This window comes from Canis lupus, chromosome 3 (genome assembly GCF_011100685.1).
Source record: "Canis lupus familiaris isolate Mischka breed German Shepherd chromosome 3, alternate assembly UU_Cfam_GSD_1.0, whole genome shotgun sequence".
NCBI lineage: Eukaryota > Metazoa > Chordata > Mammalia > Carnivora > Canidae > Canis > Canis lupus.
Window position 1 is genome coordinate 87,362,934 of NC_049224.1, and position 21,907 is coordinate 87,384,840.

General features: G+C 38.4%; 1 long non-coding RNA gene across 2 annotated transcripts in view; it reads right to left on the reverse strand.

The window, feature by feature from the left end:
• Positions 1-21,907, reverse strand: part of LOC119870884 — a 124,009-nt gene that overhangs the window by 34,580 nt on the left and 67,522 nt on the right. The window lies entirely within an intron of this gene.

The window sequence follows — 21,907 nt, forward strand, 5'->3', positions numbered from 1 at the left end:
CTTCATTAATTTTGCCAAAATTTTCTTATGATTAGTACCTTAGAACATCTAATATAGTTTGTAATAGCCTGGATAATTTTTCAATATAAACTTGTCTGAGCCCAACCACAGAATTGGTAAAGAAACATTTTTTATAAGGGAAGAGAAAATAAATATTCCATTTAATCTTTTGTCTTCCATTTTAATTTAATGTAATTTTATGAATACCTTGTTTTGTTCTGTTTATCCATGGTCTATCTCTTTCTTATTTTTCGTCCTGATAAGGAATTTGGAAATCCTGTTTTATTCTATATTTGAAAAAACTATTGGTCTTTTCTTTATAAAATTATATATGTCAAAGTAACACATATATTACTTGGAATTCTTCTCATGAGAGACTTGTCTCTTCTCCCTCATTTATTTATTTATTCAATAATTTATTTATACCCATATGTACTCATGGATATTTGTTTCATAGTCCAATATTACTTCATTTCTTTTGTTTGTTCACATTATTCCGGCATTGGCCATTGAGAGCTCTATTAACGTCTCTTGTATCTTTTGACATGGCCCCATCATAATAGGGCTTTTAAATTTTTTATTTCTCAGCATTCATTACCTCTGGCACTACAAAATACTCCAGACTCACCTTTTCTACTTCCTGCCCCAGCCTGTGAATTAGTCATTTCTCCAAGGAGCCCTTGATCCTTTTACTGAAGGATGGTACTTAGGAACTAATATCTGGGTACCACATGTACTTGTTTATAATGGGATGTCATCACTTCTAGGCGGTCTCAGCTGACAAAGCAAGAAAAGTTTTGTATATAAACTGACCTGTGTATTTACACACACACACACACACACACACACACACAAATGTATTAAACTAAACAGTATTTCATAGTGATGTTCCTTTTCCCCTTGGTTGTCTGCAAAATCTCACTTCCCACCTGGCTCTCCCCATCTACCATCCATTTACTTAATTGTTCAATTCCTGTATATATGTATAGCAATATGATAATTTTTAACTAATATCCCTGTGGAAAACAACATTATCAACTAAATTACAGTAATTATGTACTGTTTTGCCTTTAGCTTTATAGATTCCACTAATTTCTAAAGTTACTTAGATCAGCACATTTTCCCTCATCACCTTTAGTGATGCTATTTCCTAAATTTTTAATATTAGTTAGATTGTTTTGTCATATTCTGCATTATATCTTGGGGTTTCTCAACCATCCAAATGATTTTTTAAAATTTATATATACTATGTAGAACTCACCCTTAAAAAAATGGAGCATAACTGCCCACATCTTGAGTGTAGGCTATATGTGGAAATTTCCTTCCAAAGAATATATTATTGAATGATGGAATGAAGAAAGTAACTTTATGGTAGAAACACCTAACACCTAACAAAGACGACCTCAGTCATGTGATCAAAATTAACATCAACAGGGATAAGTCCCATTAGTAGTATAAACTTTTGATGGAATGTGATGAAAATAACACTTCCAACTGTGACCTTCCTCCCAAACACCCATAACTGCAGTCTAATCATGTGAAAAACATCCAATAAATCCATTTGAGGGGCATTTTACAAAGTTACTGACCAATATTCCTCAAAACTGTCATGTTCATCAAAACCAAGGAAAATCATGGAAGCTATCACAGTCAAGAGGAGTATAAGGAGACATGAATAAATGTAATATGGTACATTTGAGCAACGACAACAAAAAAAGGGCATTAGGTAATGCCCAAGGAAATCTGAATAAAGTATGGACATAAATGATAAAATATAATATCGGTTCACGAGTTGCCACAAATATACCATTAAATGTGCTAATAACAGAAGAAACCATATAGGTTCTATGAAAGCCCTCTTACTATATATTTTTTTCAATAAATACAAACTATTCTAAAATAAAATATCTATTTTTAAATGGTATATATCTAATCACTGTCCCTTGATAATTCAAATACATTTACCTTTTTTTATTATCTTCTACTTCTATCTTGTAATCTAGTATTTATATCATAATTATTATTTGAAATTTAAGTATTTGCATTGTCTCTCTCAAGAATTACTTTCCCAAGAAAATAAAACAAAACAAAAATCCCTGTTTAACTAACCAATGAATTTAGCAAAATTGTGATGCCTGGGTGGCTCAGCAGTTGAGTGTCTGCCTTTGGCTCAGGGCATCATCCTGGAGTCCAGGGGTCAAGTCCCGCATCAGGTTCCCTGCATGGAGTCTGCATCTCCTCCCTTTGCCTATGTCTCTGCCTCTCTCTGTGTGTCCCCTGTGAATAAATAAATAAAATCTTAAAAAAAAAAAAGAATTTAGCAAAATTGCAGGATTCAAAATCAATGTACAAAAATCTGTTGTATTTCTATACATTAATAATGAACTATTAGTAAATTAACAAAACAATCCCAGGGGCACCCAGGTGGCTCAGTCAGTTGAGCATCTGTCTTTGGCTTAGGTCATGAGGCCAGGGTCCGGGGATCAAGCTCCATAGGGGATAGAGCTCCATATCAGGCTCCCTGAGCTGTAGGGGAGCCTGCTTCTCCCTCTCCCTCTGCTCCTCACCCTGCTTGATCTCTCTCTCTCTCTCTCTGTCAAATAAATAAATAAAATCTTAAAAGAAAATAAAAGAATCCCATTCACAATTGCATCAAAAAGAATAAAATACCTTGGGATAAATTTAACCAATGAGGTAAAAGACGTGTACCCTGAAAACTATAAGACATTAAGGAAAGAAATTGAAGAGGCACAGATAAGTGGAAAGATATTCTATTCTCATGGAACTTAATTTGAAAAGGATGAGAAGGCCAAAACTTCAAGAAGGAAGTTGTGAAAAAGGAAAAGAAAATTGAAATGAGACTCCTTTGAACAGATTTACTACTGTAGGAGAAAGAACTGGTAGAGAAGGGTTGAAGACATAGGAGAAAAAAAGAGAAAAGAGATGGAGTGAGGTAGGTGAACAAGTAATCTAGAAAATAGTCATAACTTATTATATGCTAGGTTAAATTGGAAAATGATTAGCATGGGTATTTTTGCTTGCGGTTCTGAAGGCCTACTGAGAGTTGCAGAACATGAGCTCGTTTGTGGGACTAGAAAGGACAGAGAGTTGCAGGGTAGACATAGAAATAAGACTGAGTGGAAGAACTATCTAGCAAAAGAATGGCCTACGGGATATAGCCAAAAATCCTAAGGAAAGGGTGGATAACTAGAATGAGAGGGGAAAGTGGGAATAGGAGTTATGAATTAAAGAACAGTATAATCTGCTGATTCCCAGATTGGTGTCCTGTGGCTCACTAGGCTTCATTATTATATTTTTAATTGCTGACATTAGTTTGGTGAAAGCAGTCACAAAACCTTGGTTATTCAGAACAAATGGTGGTGTACTAAAGTCTTTCAGTAAAGAACTATTTCAACTTTTATTAACACCATTCTCCTAAATTTATTTGACTACGCTCCATTTTATCTTCCTCTGTGTGATCTTATTGACATACCGAAACACTAATTTTCCATGTAATACCATAATTTGGTAACTGATACTATAAATGAAGTAGGGAAATGAGAAAAATTGGAATGAGCAGATAGTAGTCAAAGAAGGAGCATTTGAATTTAAATTTCCAGAGCTAATACACACATAAAAGGAACAGGATAGATAGAGTACGTAAATGAGCAAGCAGTGTAAGCGAGCTGCAGTTGAGTTGAAGAGGTCAAGAGCAAATGGTGTAGGTTGTGAGTGGTTCGCTATCATGGATAGAGAAGTAACCTATGATGTGGGAATAGTATCTGTGAGCCAGATGCCAAAATAGTGTTTGAATGTTGGGACTAATGGTGAAGCTGATTGAAGAGAATATTGTAGAGAAGTTGAAGGTGCATGGCTTGTTCTTTGTAAGAAGAAAAAGTTAACAAACATAATAATTCAGGAACTTCTTTAGCAATGTTGAAAAAATTTACTCTTCTCCCTGGAAGCTGTGCTCTGAGGATGGCAGGAATGTGAGAGACCGTGCTTATTAGCAGAGGAAGAGAAAATAACAGCAGTGGATAAATGGAAGCTCTGTGTTGTTTCAGTAAACGATGCTGTTATGGGTTGAATTGTGTCTCTCCGAAATTCCTCTGTTGAAGATCTAACCTCCCAGTACCTCAGAATGTGAGATTATTTGGATATAGGGTCTTTAGGTTCAATGAGGTTATCAGGACAGACACTAATCCAATACGACTCATATCTATAGAGAAAAAGGGAAATTTGGACTTGGAGACACATGTAAAGGCAATGAGGAAAGATTTGGGGAAGCCAATGGGAGGGGCCCAGAACACGTCCTTTCTCGTGGCCCTGGGAAGGAACCAACTCTGACCTCCAGAACTATGAAGGTCAAGACATTTCTGTTGTTTGTGGTGCTCAGTTTGTGGTGCTTGGTAACCCCAGGCTTAGCAAATTAATATAGATTCATTTGATCAGAAGGTTGAAGATGAAAAGAAGTGTTTTTTTTTTTTTTTATTTGTTCTATTTCATTCATTCAGTCAGTCACTTTAGCATAGGATGGGCTTTTCTAAGAATATGGTAATAGATGTGGGAGAGAGCAGATGTCAGGAGCTTGTTGCTCTCCCCCAGGAAGCTGACACCATGGCTCCGAAAATCCAGCTGCTGGTGCTGGATGGGTTGGTCCTTGTTGCTTCCTGTTGTTAAGGGTAAGGAATTTACCTCCCAGTGCTCTTTTTCTTGAATCAATCTGCTCTCAAATATCACATCATGAAGATGTGCAGAGATGACCTCAATGTTTTCATTCCATCTGCACTCATATTTTAATTTCCTTGGATGAAAATGAATCCTCAGCAAATTAGCTGGCATTTTGCTTTTCAGAGGAAGAGATGGGAAGTGCCTCTCCATTGTGGGAGCCACTCCGTTCACATCTTTTTTCCGTGCTGCATTTACTTGCTCACTATCTAAGGCACTTACTACATAGAGATTCATGTTTGGAGGGAATAAGTTTTTCATTGCACATGACACCCTGAATGGTAATACAGGAGCCTATGATACTCTGATGTGCACAGAACTTGAAATTTTAGCGAATCAGTCCACTGGGGGTTGGAATTTTTCTATATACTCTAAAATATTTCTGTTCCTAGAAGACAGCGGGAGAAAGAACTGCTGTTTGAATCAGAGTCAGGTGTAGTATGATTTTTTTAATATATATAAAAATGAATGCTGTGCAGACCGAGGTGGCTCCTTTTCCATCTGTCAGCACATTCTTTACAACCATGCATAAACCTTATTATCACACTCAGTGTGTTACTGCAAAAATTATCCCGGCCCTCAGAACGGTCTCTCTACAGCTTTGAGTGGAATTCAAACTTCCGTGCAGTTAATATAAAAACAAGCAACCTAGGAAGCAAAAGGGGGAGAAGCAACAGACATTTTCCTTTCACAGAATATCTGATAGAGCGCCTTCATTGTATCATATGTCCAAGGCTAAATATTTTGCATTGAATAAAATAGTGGCTGATGACACATATTTGGCCTTGATAAAATTTTCCACTGTATCCACATATATTAACCTTTGATGAAAAGACCCAAGAAGGAAAAAAAAAAGCATGGGTGGAATATGGCATAATTTCAAAGCCTTTTTTTTTTTTTTTTTTTTTTTTTTTTTTTTAACATTAACCTTTGAGATCCGACCTGTTGTAGTTGTGTGTTTGGGGGTATATTTGGATAGAGACATTACTGCCATCCTGTTCATATTTATGGTCCTGACCTTTGTATTATAGTAGCCTGCTTTGAAGCACAGTTATTTTTAATTGCTTTATGTGTCCATGGAGACTGTTCTTTGCCTCTGTCAGTTATATACAGTACCCCGGCACATATGTTTGCTCAGTGAATCTTTCAATGACTGTAATATTTACAACCACATCTGAATACAAGAGGAGGAAATGTTGCATTTTGGGGTGGCGTGAGTGTTGCGTGTTTGTGTGAAAATGTGCTTTATTGTCAACGTTTCCATATACTTAATGAGGTGACAGGAAGAATTAAAAGTGACAGATTGTTTTGGCTGCACTGGGGCCATCTGAGATATGGTCTCCTGTAATGCGGCTCCATAAACCCAGGCTGTGTGAAGCCCTCAGTGTATGATTCATGGCTGCAGCAGGGCCACTCACCGAGGTTTAACGAGAGAGAGTCATAGGTTGGGCAGCGGGAGGTTGAAATTGCTGTCAGAAGACAATGAAAAGCTCTATGTGCCCAAACCCGCCGGAAATTTGCAAGGATGCCCTGATGACCAGTGTCCCTAATGCCATTATTCTATCCGGTCCCAATTAGGCGTGGGGCACAGTGATTGCCAAAAATGTCTGACTCAGGACAACTCATTTGGAGAAAAAGAGATGCCCCTTCCTTTTTGTCTGAAGGAAACATGTGTTCCTGTGTGCTTTTAGCTGGTGGTCTGTGAGGTAGAGCCACAGAGGGGACAGAAGGAAACAAGTTTATTATAGTCACAGGTCCGAGCCCGGGGATCTCCACATGCCACACAAGATCATGGGGGAAGTGCTAGGTTTTGGTCAAGGGGCGGAAGATGGCAACAAAGGCAAAGTGTAGGCCAAAAACCCTGATTGGCATTTCCAAAGAAGCAAAGCAGGCCAAGTGATGGTTTAGGATTGGCTAGCTTGAATAATTCCAGAGGGCTTTATAGAGGTGGTCCTGGTATCGACCCTGGGATGATTCAGCAGAGGCATATTGCTTCCTGGGGTGTCCTGGCCAGATAGAGAAGTTTCTGTGTCTGGACTGGTTAGTTTGCATATCAAAGGCAGGCTGCCAGCTGAGTCCTTTGCTACCTCTAAGAATTGGCTAGTGGGGGTGAGGGTGGGAGGAACAGTCTCTCCTCAGCCAGAAAAGTTTAAGATGGCAAAACATCATAATATACAAAAAGAAAAAAATATATACAATACAGCACGTCTGCGAAGTTTCTTCTGCAAATGGATTATTGCATTGTGACAAACATATCTCAGGATAACCACTGTTGATGAAACCGGCTGAAGCAGTGCTGCTAAAAATGTGGTCTCTAAACTAGCAGCTTCACCATCTCCTGAGAGCTTCTCGGGAATGCAGATTTTCTGCCCCACCCCAGATCTCTTGAATCAGAATTTCTTGGTCCAAGAAGGTGGTGGAGGGTGGGGAGGAGGGGAGATCTCTATGTTTTATTTTTTTTTAATTTTTATTTATTTATGATAGTCAGAGAGAGAGAGAGAGAGAGAGAGAGAGGCAGAGACATAGGCAGAGGGAGAAGCAGGCTCCATGCACCAGGAGCCCGACATGGGATTCGATCCCGGGTCTCCAGGATTGCGCCCTGGGCCAAAGGCAGATGCCAAACCGCTGCGCCACCCAGGGATCCCTGATCTCTACGTTTTAATAAGCTTTCCAAATAGCTGTTTTGCACACTGAAGCTATATACCCCTTAATGAACCATACAAGTGACTACAAGAAAGAGAAAAGAAAAACAATTCTATTTATCAAAGACCCAATTGCATCAAAGGTAAAATTTGTTAATGAAAACCAACTAAGTGGAATCCTGAGGACTATTTGTTTGTGTTCTTATCCTGCTGGGTATTACCTTGGACCTTCAGGAAGTCACAACCTGTTCAAGACTCAGCCACCCAGTTGGTAAAATGAGAAAGATAAGGGTACCTACCTCTCGAAATTTTCAAGACATAAAGGTAATGATGCATTTAAATACACTTTGTAAATAATAAAGTGTAGACAATGTTAGTTGTACTTAATATTAAATAATCCTTACTGCACACACCATTTTGAAGACAGATCACAATGAAACAAATTTACACCAGGACTGGGGTCATATCCCTCTCTATGTATTAGATTTTATTGTGTGTCAGACACAGGGTTAAGGATATTACATACATTATCCTATTTAATTCTCCAAATAACCCTGTTTTAAAAAGGCTGTAGAGTTGTACAACCACATTTTTTTGAAAGAGTAAAGTAGATGAAAGAAGTTAAACAAATTGTTGAAGGACACGGAGATATTAAGTCCCATCCTTGTGATTCACACTGAGAACTGTGTGACTTTGAGTGTTTTCTCTCTTCAACACAATTCCTTCTTGGGGAGAAGAAAAAAAAAACAATTTCCACCAGATTCTCTAACATCATAACTTTATCTAAGTCTTAGTCTATAGCTCCACGATTGCTGAGCAAAAATGAGGCTCAATGAGTTACAGGGAGATACCTTGAAATTAAAAACAAACAGACAAATATAGTCACTATTCTCTGAGTAATAGAGTAGAAAAAAATGTTAAAGTATTTTTTTAATGTAATAGCACAGGAGGATACTAAGAAGAGTAATCTTAGGGCCTCACCATTAAAGTGTCCATTCTCAAGTGTCTTACTTGTGCAAGTTCTCACGCTTATATAAATTATAATATATAGCACGTCACATTTCTGGGGCCCCCAGGAACCATTGTGTGATTCCTGATATGCACACTTTGATTCATCAAATATACAGGTGTAAAATAGGAGATCAAGAAGTCCCAAAACCAGACATTTCAGATGTCAAGAGTTTAACGATCCTTACAGCAACTTCCCAGAGCTTGACAATGTAAGTTGTGCCCTGTTTGGCTTGATTTCTCACTGCCAAGGGAAACAAGGGTTCAGAGTATTTAAAGTGACTCAACAGAGCTTCTAAGTCCCAAGGCTGACACTGCTTTGCTTTCTTTCTCCATCTGTGTGTGTGTGTTGGGAAGTGGAGGAGGGGGGAGGCTCTCTCCTCTCCTTAAGAAGCCTGCCCAGGCACTGCTACTGAGTGGTTTCTTTGTAGACCAGACAGTGGGAAAAACTAAAGAAGGCAAAGGGACAGAGCGACAGAGAACAACAGCAAGACACAATAGTCGCCACCTTCCTGAAAGGGAGTCATTGTGCCACACAATGGTCTGGGCATTTCAATGCACAAGAAGGCAAAATCAAGTGCACCAACCCTTCCTTCACTCACATCCTGAGATGTGAAAAGGCTTGTCCTAGTTGTGGTCATGTTCTTTTATTCTTTCCCTCAAAGGGGGCTCAGGAAACAAAAAGCTCCCGTCTATACAGTGGCTGCTCCCTGAGCAGGCTGTTGAGGAAGTGGCATTTCCTTATTCCGCCCTTTCCCAGAGTGCTTCTGAGTCAGAGGGAGCATTCCTCTTGGTGAGACAAGCCCTTGTGGATGACAGGATCACTTACTCCAAGTTCCCAGCTCTTCTCTTAAAGTCCAGATGAATGCCAAATAGCACGCTGGCCAATATTGATGGAACATTGTTAATATAACGGAAGCCAAGGGTTTACCAAAGCAATAAAAGAACTTCTCCTTGTAGAGACTGATAACATCAATTTTCCATATTTGCTCCCTTTCTCTTGATTATTTGATAGGCTGGACACAATATTCTGGGAAGCAACCATGTGATAGAATACACATTTTAAAACCCTACGGACTAGAAAAATGTTCTTAACCTTTCTGAATTTCAATCTCTTAATATGTGATCAGAATAGTAAAGCCTGATTCACAAGGGGGAGTAGGTGTGAAGTCTTAAGGTAGATGAAATATTAAACCATCTCTTCCTTTGTAAATTGGGCCAATAAACACTTTAAGTGTTTCCTATGTTCCAATACTCTACAGGCATAGCTATAGTACAATGAAAGCCTCAAAGATCGTACGGTCTAAAACTCAAAAGTTTCTAGAATTCAGGTTCTCCATGAACTTGGTTTGAAGTAATAACCATACCCTTATTTTCACTTACCTGTAACTACAATTCAACATTTTTATGTATTTTTAGTTTTATTTTTTTAAGATTTTCTTTATTTATTTGAGACACAGAGACAGAGCATGAGTAAAGGGAAAAGAAAGGACAGGGAGAAGCAGGTGCATGGCTGAGCAGAGAGCCTGACCCGGCATTTGATCCCAGGTTGGGATCATGATCTGAGCTGAAGGCTGACACTTCACCGACGGAGCCACCCAGGCACCCCCCCCCTAAAAATTTAGCATTTAAAAAAATTATGAATACATGCAACAAACCATGGTAATACTTTATCACAAGTGGAAGCCATAGATATCATGTCAGACCAGTAGAAGATATCCTGAAATATTGTTTTCACTCACCACAACCTCTGAATTACAAGTTAGTGGGCTTGCTCCTTGAATTTCTTAGCTGATGCTTTAATAAATAAACATATTTACATGTCATACTGTATTATAACACATGTTTAATATTCTGGTAACTGTCATTATAATTTATTTTCTTTGTAATCATATGTATTTTATGTGTTTAAAAACATGGGGCACCAGGCTGGCTGAGTTGGTAGAGCACGTGACTCTTCATCTCTTGAAACTCATCATGAGTTTGAGCCCCATGTTGGGCATAGAGATTACTTAAAAAAACAACAACAACAAAAAACATGATTCAGAGAATGGGTCCATGGTATAATAGGGTTCAGAATCCTGGTTCTAGAAGAGGTAGTATTTAAGTCAACAATTGCAATGCGATACAATTAATGTTTTTGCAGTGGTACAGATAACCTGGTAGGGCTGTTATGGAATCTCAATTTGGATCAGTGTGTAGGTGTGTGTACAGTGGGGGTGTTGGGGACAGCAAGTCATGGGGGGTTAGTCCTAGAAAATTTCAAATGGAAATAATGCTTTAGTTTAGCTTTGAAGAGAAGATGAAAATTAGCCAGGTCAAAGATAGGAGTCCAGGTGAGGGGTAAGATATGAGAGAGGGGAGATGGTCATGGAGCAGTAGGTGTGGTAGCAGGGCAGTGGGAGAAGGCTGGTGTACCTGGGAAACTGTATGGCCAGAGCCCGGGTATACATGCAAAGTGTGGGACATGAGATCAGGGAGGTGATCAAGGGCCAGTGAAGGAATCTGAGCATTATACCCGATGTGGTATGGAGCCACACAGGTATTTTTAGCTTCTGCTATCATCAGATATGTGTTTTAGAAAGATCGCTCTGACTGCATTATGGATAGTGGATTATTATGGTGAAGCAATTGTAGGGGTGGTGGGAGGTGGTCAGGGAAGCCCTCTAAGAGTGGTTATGAGTCTATGTCAGCAATCCAGGCAAGCAATGGTGAGGGCCTGAACCATGGCAGTGGTGAAATATGAAATCACTTTGTAAAATGTAAAAGGCCACTCTGGAGTTGAGAGAAGGAGGGGGGAAATAAAGAAGAAAGGAGAGAAGGAAGAAGAGAGGGAGGTAGGAAAGGAAAGGAGGGGAACAGAAGGAAGATCTTAAGGGAAAGAAGGAGACATAGAGGAATTGTAGTCTTCAGCTAAGCAGACATTTGAAGTCAAAGTGTTTCATTAAACTACAATCACAACTGTTAGTCTACCCCGGAGGTGTGATAGGATTACCAGTGCACCAGGTCTCAGGCAATCAGCCAGATGGCCGCTGATTGGTTCTACTGAAAACTAATCAGAGCCCTTCTTCAGTGGTTCAATTGCTGCACAAATAGCCACAGCCAAGGCAAGCTCAGTGAACAGAAGCTTTGCCAAGTCTGCTTCCAAAAGGCAACAGGAAAGGTGGCACAATTTCTTTTTTGACAGGCAGCAAGAGCTTGGTTTGTTTACAAGAAATTCCCAGAGACTGACACCTCACATACCCATAGGCGCGCGCGCGCGCGCGCACACACACACACACACATGCACACATATGCACTGCTGGAGTTTTGTATTTAAGAAACATAATATAGGCTATGTTTATATTAAATTCAGTAAAGGAGAATTGCAGGAGCACATCTAAAGGTCTAATCTGACCCAGAAGTAGTAAATCAATACACACAAAAACATGCAAATGAGAAAAAAAATTCTAAAAGCAATCATGCAAAGAAATATCTGAGGATGGCTTCAAGAGAACCAAACTGTTTTTAGTGAGCTCAATTATGTCAGTTTTCTTTAGTTGTTTTTTTTTTCCTTTATTTCTTCTTTTCTTTGATATTAATTATTGGTGTCAAGCGGGAATCACCTATTAGACACTCTTGAAGCAATTTTTAAGGGCTTTGAGCTTATTGAAACTTGTTCTTTTATGTGACTCTGTTCCAAGCAAATGACATTTTGCTTTCATTTAGATGAATTCCTGGATAATTGAATAATCGTCCAGAAGAGACTAAGTCTGATTTCGGAAAATGTTCAAAGTCAAAGATGCTAAAAGGGAGTCCCCTTCAAAAGACATGGTTATGCAAATGAACAAAGTTGCATGTACTTCCAGAAGAGATCTTAATTTAAACAATTCTCCCCAGTACATCCTGAAGATTGTATTCCAAGTTCACAATTTGGCAAACTCAAATCCGCATTCAGTGCATTAGATTTTGTATAGGAATAGGTGGACCATGAGAAGTAAAGCAAGAAAAGCAAAGACCTTAGAATGGAAGTTCATGAGAGCAGTGACATCGCAAAAGCATAAAACTACATTAAAAAAAAAAAAAGATGTCAACATAGAGAGCTGTCTTAAGATAAAACTTATATGAAGGGTGCTATTTCCCTATTAAATAGATTAACATTGAAGTCCATGTTTTAAACAATTTTGATGGTGCTTCTGAAGCTAGAGCATGCTGCATTCTTGTTCCCAAGATTTAGGAGACCAAAAAAAAAAAAAAAATTCATGCAAGTTCTATACATGAAACCCTTTCCATTTTGAGGAACTGGATTTGTGTGAACATCTGCCAGCCCAACAGAAAGAAAAGCTCTCATTTCACACAGTTTGTCTAGAGGCAGAAGCATTTCCAACACGTTCCAAAAGCCACTAATGATACTTCACCCAGTTCAGCCTCCTGAAGCTTGGTACATAATTAATGAGGTAGTGGAAGTTCTCTAGAATGAGTTTTCATCTAAATAAAGGTGCCCGATGTTTATCTGTACCCTTTGTACTCATTGTTGCCTTGAATATACCGAGCTTCCTGTTGGTACAGGAACTATCGATTTGCTGACTAATCTTTTTATCTGATCATTATAGATTGTAACTCTCAGTCTATAACCTTTACACACACTGCTATTGTGGTTAAATAAAACACAATACAAAATAATTAACATGTTCCCATATCGCTATTTCTCTTCCAGGCAAGAGCAGAATGTAAGACTTTGATTTGACAACTGGACATTCATATTTTTAGAGAAAAGTATAAATAGAAGATGAATATACAATCTTTAGTTCCTTAATATAAATTACTCAGGAAGAAATAGTATGTAGCCTTGGGGAAATCAACAGCTTCTTCAATTGGATTGCTTCTGTCACTGTATGGACACAGTCTTGTTTGATGTCCTCCTACCATTTGTCTTGTATGGAGTCTTTTATCTAAATCCAAAGTAATGCAGTCATCAGGGCTGCAATTCAATAATAGCTCCACAGGAGCTGTCATCCACAGTTTGCTATTCATCTTGTAAAAGGCTTTGAGTTTTCAAAGTACCAACTAAGGTTGGCATTTCAATGCTGCGGACAGAGCACTTAAAGTTCTTTTGTGTTCACAAGAAAGGGAGTGAAATTGAGAATGGGGGGAGATTAAATGGCCAACCTGCTACTCTACCTGACTACCTAAGGGTAACCCCAAGCTACCCAACGGAGTGAAGACATTAGGTGATCTGACCCTCTCTGTAATGGGACATTGTGATGAATGGGGGACTCGTTGAGTGGTGTTTGGTTCATACTGAGCTCCACTGCTATAATTAAGAAGCAACACGTTTATGGAAATTGACCAAAAAAAGGAATATTAAAAAAAATTTTAAAGGAAATGTAAAGGAAGAGAATAATTCCTTGAAACATTTAGAGAATCAAAACATTTTAGAATTAAGAACATCTGTAATGGCTTCAGAGATGGATAAACTAAAGCTGAAAATGTCGATTAGTAGCCTCAAGCTCTCATGTGTGGCTGTTGTTCTGTGAGCAGGCTGGACTTGGATTACCATCATTGGGACTGATGGATAATTCCATTTTCCAATCAGATTCAGTTTCCAAGTTCTTCCATGACCATGATGTGTCCATTAGAAATGGCTAGCCTGAGACCATGGACTAAAAATTTATGGAACCATGAAGGAATTGAACCAAATACAATTTCACAGACCCTTGACACTTGGCTATTTGTTTGATGGCCCCTGAGTATAAAGGAGGTTGGAGACACTTACCCAATACCAAAGGTACCCAACTCCTGCACTACTTCACTGTGATTCTGGCCCTCAGCTTGCACTTCTGGAAAGAGGAGGTTGGCTGAGAGGAGCTCTAACATAACAAAAAGAGATCAGAGTACTACTGGAGACCTGGAGTCTAAGTCTAGCTCTGTCACTGTGATTAGCTGTGTGATCTTAAACAAGTCATTTGGTTTCTAGGTTTCAATTTCTATCTAAATAATGAGAGATTTGTGGGGCACTTGGGTGGCTCATTTGGTTAAGTGTCTGACTTCAGCTCAGGTCATGATCTCGGAGTGCTAGGATGGAGACTAGTGTGGGTGTCTGTGCTCAGTGGGGAGTCTGCCTCTCTCTCTCTCACTTTCTCTCTGCCCTTGCCCCCACTCATGCTCTCTCTCTCACATAACTAAATAATCAATCAATCAATCAAAAAACATTTATAATACAGAATTTCAAAGGTACTTTTCCATGATCCAATGAATATAATAGATGATGACTACATTTTCTGCACAAGTCATAGATCCATTCATGCATGCAACATCATAAACAATATCAACAACTCCATATTATATCCTTATTTGTCGAATTCTGTGTCAGTAACTGAGAAGAGAATAGGTTTTCAAAGCACTGCCCTCGTAGAATTTGCAATCTAGTGCTAGACATAGACACTTTATCTGTTCACTTTATCTGTCATTATTTATCAATAATGGCACCAGTTGTAAATTTACAATTGTGGTCACTGCTAAAACTGTGAAAAATGCATCGTGCTATGAAATTCACTTGACCAAAGAGGTCAGGGAAATCTTCCATGTGTATGTAAAACTAAGTCAAGATGTGAAAGCTGCTGAGGTGATCTTGTTTGCCATGGTCAATCTAACCTCCATTCTGAAAAGAATCAAGAATTGTGGGAAGATTTTAAACAGGAGGTAGCATACATATTTGCATTTGTATCAGATATGAGAAAGACCATTCTGCTGAAAGAATAGAGAAAAGGTTGAGGGAGAGCAAGACTAGAGGCTAAATTAATCTTCTTCATAAGATAAGACAAGTGGAATTAATTTTCAGCAGGAAAATTAGAAGAAAACCATAGTGCCTGAACTTGCAATACCAAGAATCAGGGCAGGGCACACCTCAAATCTACCTCTCAGGTAGATTTAAGAGCATCATTTACCTGTAATCTGTGACCACGTTACAGAGTTTTTCGTCCATTGGCAAATGTGAGTTTAAAGAGATATAAGTTGACTTTAAAGAAGAAAATTTTTTTCATCCTTCTCCTCATGCATGATTTAATGATGGATGGGTTGCCATGGGAGCAGATATTAATATCTGTGGCACTAATAAACAATCCTGAAGAATTCCAAAGCTGAATCATTACTTTATGATGGTTGGGCCACAATGCACATCCCATGAAATTTAGCCAGTCCTTCAGGATGGCCCATAATCTGTGAAAGGTTATTTTGTGAACATGCTTCTCAGAAAGGTCACGGGTAAATGGAAAATCCTGATTGATCATTTTAAAGGCTGTTCACAGTGACTGATATATTACTAAAAGGAAGAATTTCCAACCAGAATCAAACTATTTCTTCAGGGTAACTTCTAGGTATCCTGTCATATTCATAGTTACAGCAGTGAAGACAACATGTTTTTGGCTTGAAACCCCTACTCCAATTTTATTACTCACATTTTTTCTCACCTATATATTCACCTTTCCAAATTGAATTTTTGAGTGTTCCAAAATAAGCTCCACATGACTTGATCTTCACCCTTTACCTCAACTCACGACTGCATGCTTCCGCCCTCTCACAATCTATTCAATGCCTAGCATCCTTCAAGGTCCTGTTCCACATTTTACCTTCTCAAAGAAGATGTTCCATTGTCTCTTCAGTCTATTCAAATCTCTCTCTCCTAAGTTCTACGGATGTTATTGACCATGGTACCCTTGATCTTTACATCCTTATACTTAATTATTTTAGCTTATATGTAATATATAAATACACAAAGTATATGAATATATTAAGTATTATATGTATTTTACATATATACATACATATATACATATATGTATATATGTAAGACCTACAAACAGAATGAGAGAGATCCTCTAAAGAACTGGGGCAGAGTCATTTATTTTTCATGTCCTCATCCTTGCAGCACCAGAAGGAAAAAGAAATCACCTGAAAGAATACATAATAAATATTTGCTGATTGATTAAAATAATACCTACTGAAGAATGCCTCGAATCCTTCAAAAAGATTAGATAAAATAACTCCAATGTAAAAAGTCAAGTTATAATCAGGATATCACCAAGGAAACTGATTGATTTGCATTAATTTTTCTAAATCATGGTGGAATCTATTGGATGCTTTCTAGTGTAAGAAATTATACTAAAATTTCTAAAATCAAGAACTAATATGGTAATCAGAAAAATAAAAACAGAGTAGGAATTATAAAACCTTGACCAAAACTCACTACTGCTACTCAGGGCATTCATTTAGTAAATATAGCTTTTGCTAAAATTAATGTTTTGGACCATTATTAGGGGACTTTTGGTATTAGCTGGATATTTATAAAACTTAAGAGCCAGACATACTCAGCCTTCTCTAACCCCATCAAATTATAGATTCCATGACTTTCCCTGAAAAATCCAAAACAAAAAAGTATATGGAACCTCAAATTCATTGATGGCTTGGAAAATTACCATAAAGCCTAAAGAGCATGAAGGCCACATCGGTAGAGCTGTACGGGTCTTACCTTGGCTTATAAGACCCTGCATGATTTGGTCCCCGCCTCCATTTCCAATCTTATCTTGGACCAGTCAGTCTAGTTTCCAGCCTCACTGGGTTACTGTCTGGTCTTTAAGCATGCAGAACCCATTCACATCCTGGATACGCATTCTGCTTAAAAGTTCTTAGCATAGATGTTTGCATGGCTCACTCCTTATTATTCATACTTTAAATGAAATGTCACCTTCTCAGACTGTCCTTGTCTTACCACCTGGTTTGAAGTAAGATTCCATACATCAAACCCACTCTCTATCATCCAGATTTGTTTTGTTCATAATATAGTATATCATGTATATGTGTGTGTGTGTATGATATCCACATGTCCATGTTTGGCCCATTAGAATCACTTACACATTCTTTGCCCTGGGGTGTGAAGTCTTATCTCCTTCTCTAACATCTCTGCTTTCATCCATTCACTGAGACAGCAGTGATTTAATCCAGCTCAGATGATTTTTCAGATGAAAACCAAATCATTAATTAAATCCTCTTCAAAAAGCATATGAGGCTCATAGCAGTTCATTGAAGGTTCTCTCTCTTGACTTGAGGTGAAGAGTGAAGTAACCCCACCTCTCACCCTTGGGGATTTCATGGGACTGTAACGCAGTACTTCCCAAAGCCATCTTGCTCCCATCTCCCTGATTCTCCCGAGCCTTCTGCACATTTCAAGTGAAGGGTGGAATAGTTTGCTAGTTGCTCCCTGAACACTTCTCTTTACTGGTCTGTCCCACATCTCACTTTATTACCTGATCTGTACAGACCTTAACCAAAATATCTGTTTTAACAATTTAGCATCTTTAAAATTTCTTTTTAATTAATGTATTTTCTTCTTCAGAAAAATATTTCTTCCGCAGATCCCACTTTTATTTTGTATTTGGAAGCTCCAAGCAATAGGCGAAAAGCTGGGGAAAAACAATGCAGTCCAGAAGAGGCATGGAAAAGGAAAGAAAGGAAAGATAGCTCTCAACAACAAGCCCTGAGTTTACCAGCTCCGCAGAAAATATATGACCACCATTAATTTAAGGGGAGAAGATAAGTGTCAACTCAGTGAATTAGGTCATCATTTCTCAAACATTTTAATCTCAGAACCCCTTTAAACTTTTAAAAATTAATGAGAATTCCAAAACATTTTGTTTATGTGCATTATATCTATCAATATTTACTATACTAGAAATTAAAACAGAAACTTTCAAACACTAAAATATATGTGTTCATTCCTTTAACCATCAAAGCAATGACATCATCGCATTTCATGCAGCTTCTAGAAAACTCTGCAACTGTTATGAGAAAATAAGAGAGGAAAAAAAGTAAATAATGTTACTATTATTATGGAAATAGTTTTCACTTCACTGTGCTCTCGAAAGGGTCAGAAACCCAAAGGCATTCTCGGACAATACTCTGAAAACTGCTAAGCTAGGTGGCCAGTACCTAGTATTACTTTATATCTGAGGGGCCTTCAAAATTACAAACTTGAATTTTAACTTCTCACAGGGGAACTTCCATTTCAGGCAATTGCGTATGAGCATAAACCTTTCCAAAAACTCTCAGCTCAAATAAACAATCAATTTAATAGGGCGAAGGGGTTAAAATAGCCTGTCTGGCTGTAAGTAATTTGATTTAACATATGTCTAAATCCATTCGTCTTTCCTATTATACTCTATTCATTAGCTATATTTATCTGAGGAAAAATAATAAATATAATTTTGTTCAGTTATATTGGCATACAATCTATAGTTATTGATAGGTCACAATAATATAACATGAATGTATTTTTCTCTCTTTTGAGTAAGGTCTGGGAATTACTCATACCTGCCACATAAAATAAACTTTAGATCTAAACTCTCTCCAACAGCATTGGGAGATCCCACCTGCAAAGATGATGTTGTAATTGCACTGTCTCACTAACAGCACCAAACTTGTGGGCGTTCTCCTCACAAAGGAGAGCCTGACCTACTTTATGAAACATCCCAGAGGACATCTGAGAATCAATATCTTGGACTCAGAAAACTTAAGATATTTTTTTTTAAATTAGCCTTCAAAAATGATCACCTCCCTACTTTTTTAATAAGGATACCTTCCCCAGGGGAGAGACTTAACAAAAGTGCCCACGTGTCCAGGGTGGCAGAGATAATGGTTAAAACGGAGATTCAGTGGATCTCCCACGCAGGTGCTGTGATAGGTTTGGGAAGAACTACTTAAGCATGGTGCCCCATCAAATTCCCAGGGATTTTTATTGCATCTCTGACAACCAGTGTCAGCTAGAGCTGGAGCGCAGACAGCAGGTGCAGACAGCGAGCTCCTGGCCCAGTGTTGCCCAAACAATGGGAACAGAGAAAATTCACTAGCAGAGGGCCCAACCCAGAAGCCACCAAGACCAAACTACCCTTTTTTCTGCCAAGATGATAGGTAAATTCTGCTACAGAGCTTAAGGAAAGAGGAGGAGAGAAGAATCCTGCATTAAAGACTTCATCTAAAATGGAAGCTTCCAGGTTGATCATGAATTGACAAATTTCAGCTTTCATCAACAGGAGAAATAGGGCCTTGAGAACTAGGCTTTTTTTTTTCAGTTATAGAGACATAAAAATATCTTTGCACTTTGCATTTAGAGAATATTGTGACAGTAAACTTTATATTTGTTACGCGAGAATATAAAATTCTGGCTTAGGACAGACCCAATGACAGCAAAATACTATTTAACGGGAGCAGACTTGATTGCAAGGCAATCACATTTAAGCTTTGTATTACTTTTGTATATTTTTTTTTATCACCGGTCACCCCACTCCCACCCCAGGAATCAACCCTGTGAAACCTGAAAGTTTTTACTTTATTTTCTTTTTACCCTGTGCCCCAGCACTCAGGGGCTGGTGGGACTCACTGAGGCAGAAAGCTATGGCCACAGGACCCTGTTCCAGGCTGCATTTTTAAGGGGCCAGGGAATGCACACCTCTCCTACTCCCGCGGGAGAGCTTTCCTGGCAGCTCCATTTAGTGGAGTTCTAGTGCTGTCTCTTTAATATGCTAGTTGCCCTTTTAAACCACAGCCTTTTTTCTTTATTTTCTTTTTTTTTTTGTCCAAAAGGAAAGAGGGATCTGTCCCTGACCCTCATCACTATCACGTCCCGCCCCCCCCCCCGCCACTGCCCTTCCCAGGCTCCAGCAGGGCTTCCCCACAGTGTGTTGTGTCTTCCTCTCTCCTGCTGTTCTCTTTAGCCATTCTTTCCATCTTTTGTCATGCAGAAGCTGTTCCCAGGGCCCTCATTTCTTCTTCAGGAGGAATTATTCTATAAATAGGTATAATTTGGTGTGTTCCCTGGAGGAAGTGAGTTCCGGGTCTTCCTAGGACACCATCTTGAGCTGGATCCTTCCTTCCTTTTTTTTTTTTTTTTTTAAAATCAAATTTCAGATTTCAGGTGTATGACATGGTGATTTGACAATTATATATATTACACAATGATCACAATAAATGAGTCACCATCTGTCACCATACAATGCTACTATAATATTATTTATATTCCCTGTGCTGTACTTTTTATCCCTTTGACTCATTTATTTTATAACTGGAAGTTTGTACCTCTCGATCCCTATCACCTATTTTGCCCATTCCATCACCGTGCTCTGCTCTGACAACCACCACGTTGTTCTCTGTCCTTATGACTCTGTTTTTGGCTTCTTCGTTCATTTGCTTTGCTTCTTAGATTCCACATATAAGTAATATCATATTGCATTTGTCTTTCTCTGTATGACTTATTTCACTTAGCATAATACCCTCTAGTTCCATCCATGTTGTTGCAAATGATAAGATCTCATTCATTTTTTATAGCTGGATAATGTTCCATTGCATATATATACTACGACTTTTTATCCATCCATCTATTGTTGGACACTTAGGTTAAAGCAAAGAGTTTTGTCTGCTTTGTTTATGACAAAGCCTGGCACACATCAAAGACTCCAAAAATATTTGTTGAATAAATGAGTGAATGATTTGACAAATTAATTAGACGCTCCTGAGAAGCCTTTTTTTAAAAAAATATATTTTATTTATTTATTGGACAGAGAGAAAGAGAGAGCATAAGCCAAAGGGAGAGGCAGAGGGAAAAGCAGACCCCTTGCTGAGCGGGGAGCTTGATGTAGGGCTGGATCCAGGAACCCTGAGGTCATGACTGGAGCTGGAGGGAGACACTTCAGGACTGAGCTACCCAGGCACCCTTCCTGAGAAGCTTTGTAAAGTATAATATCCATGCCCAGCCCCAGAGTACCTCTAAAGTGGGCGCTGAGTCATGTATTAACAAGCTCTCCAGATGATTATGATACACTTTGAAGTTCAAGAATTGTGTGACAGGGCTGGTGGGTAGAGTAAGCATAGAAAACCAGGTAAAGGGTATGGGGTTTTATGGAAATGTAGTTGGGAGAAAGGACTTAACGTGCACTTGCACCGAATCTCTCCATAAAGCAACCCATACCCTGCCTTTAACTTCTATCTTAATGAATTGCGATTTTTACATTTCTATAGATCGAAGAAAATAGGGCCTTCGGTATAACAAATTTTAAAGGTGAATTTCTGCATCTTGACATTTTTCTTTCACATTTATAACAGTTTCTTTCTTTTCATTTTCTATGGAACATTATTATATCTTAACTTGGAGGCCTCATAGGTTTCTTCAAATTAGCATGTCTTTCGTACAATTTTTCATGCCCACCTGATCCTAAGATAATATTTTATAGAAAACCTAACATTTCATAGCAGTTATCACAATTTATAATTATATTTAGATCTGTTTATTACTTTTAAATTTTATTTTATTCTGATAAGTACACTTAACATGAGGTCTACCCTCTTAACAATTTTTAAGTGTACAGTAGTGTTAAATGTACAATATTGTTCATTATACTATAATGTTGTACAGTAGATATCTAGAGTTTATTCATCTTGCTTGAGTAAAACTTCATGCTTATTGATTAGTAACTCCCCAGTTCTCCTTCCCCCTCATCTCTGGA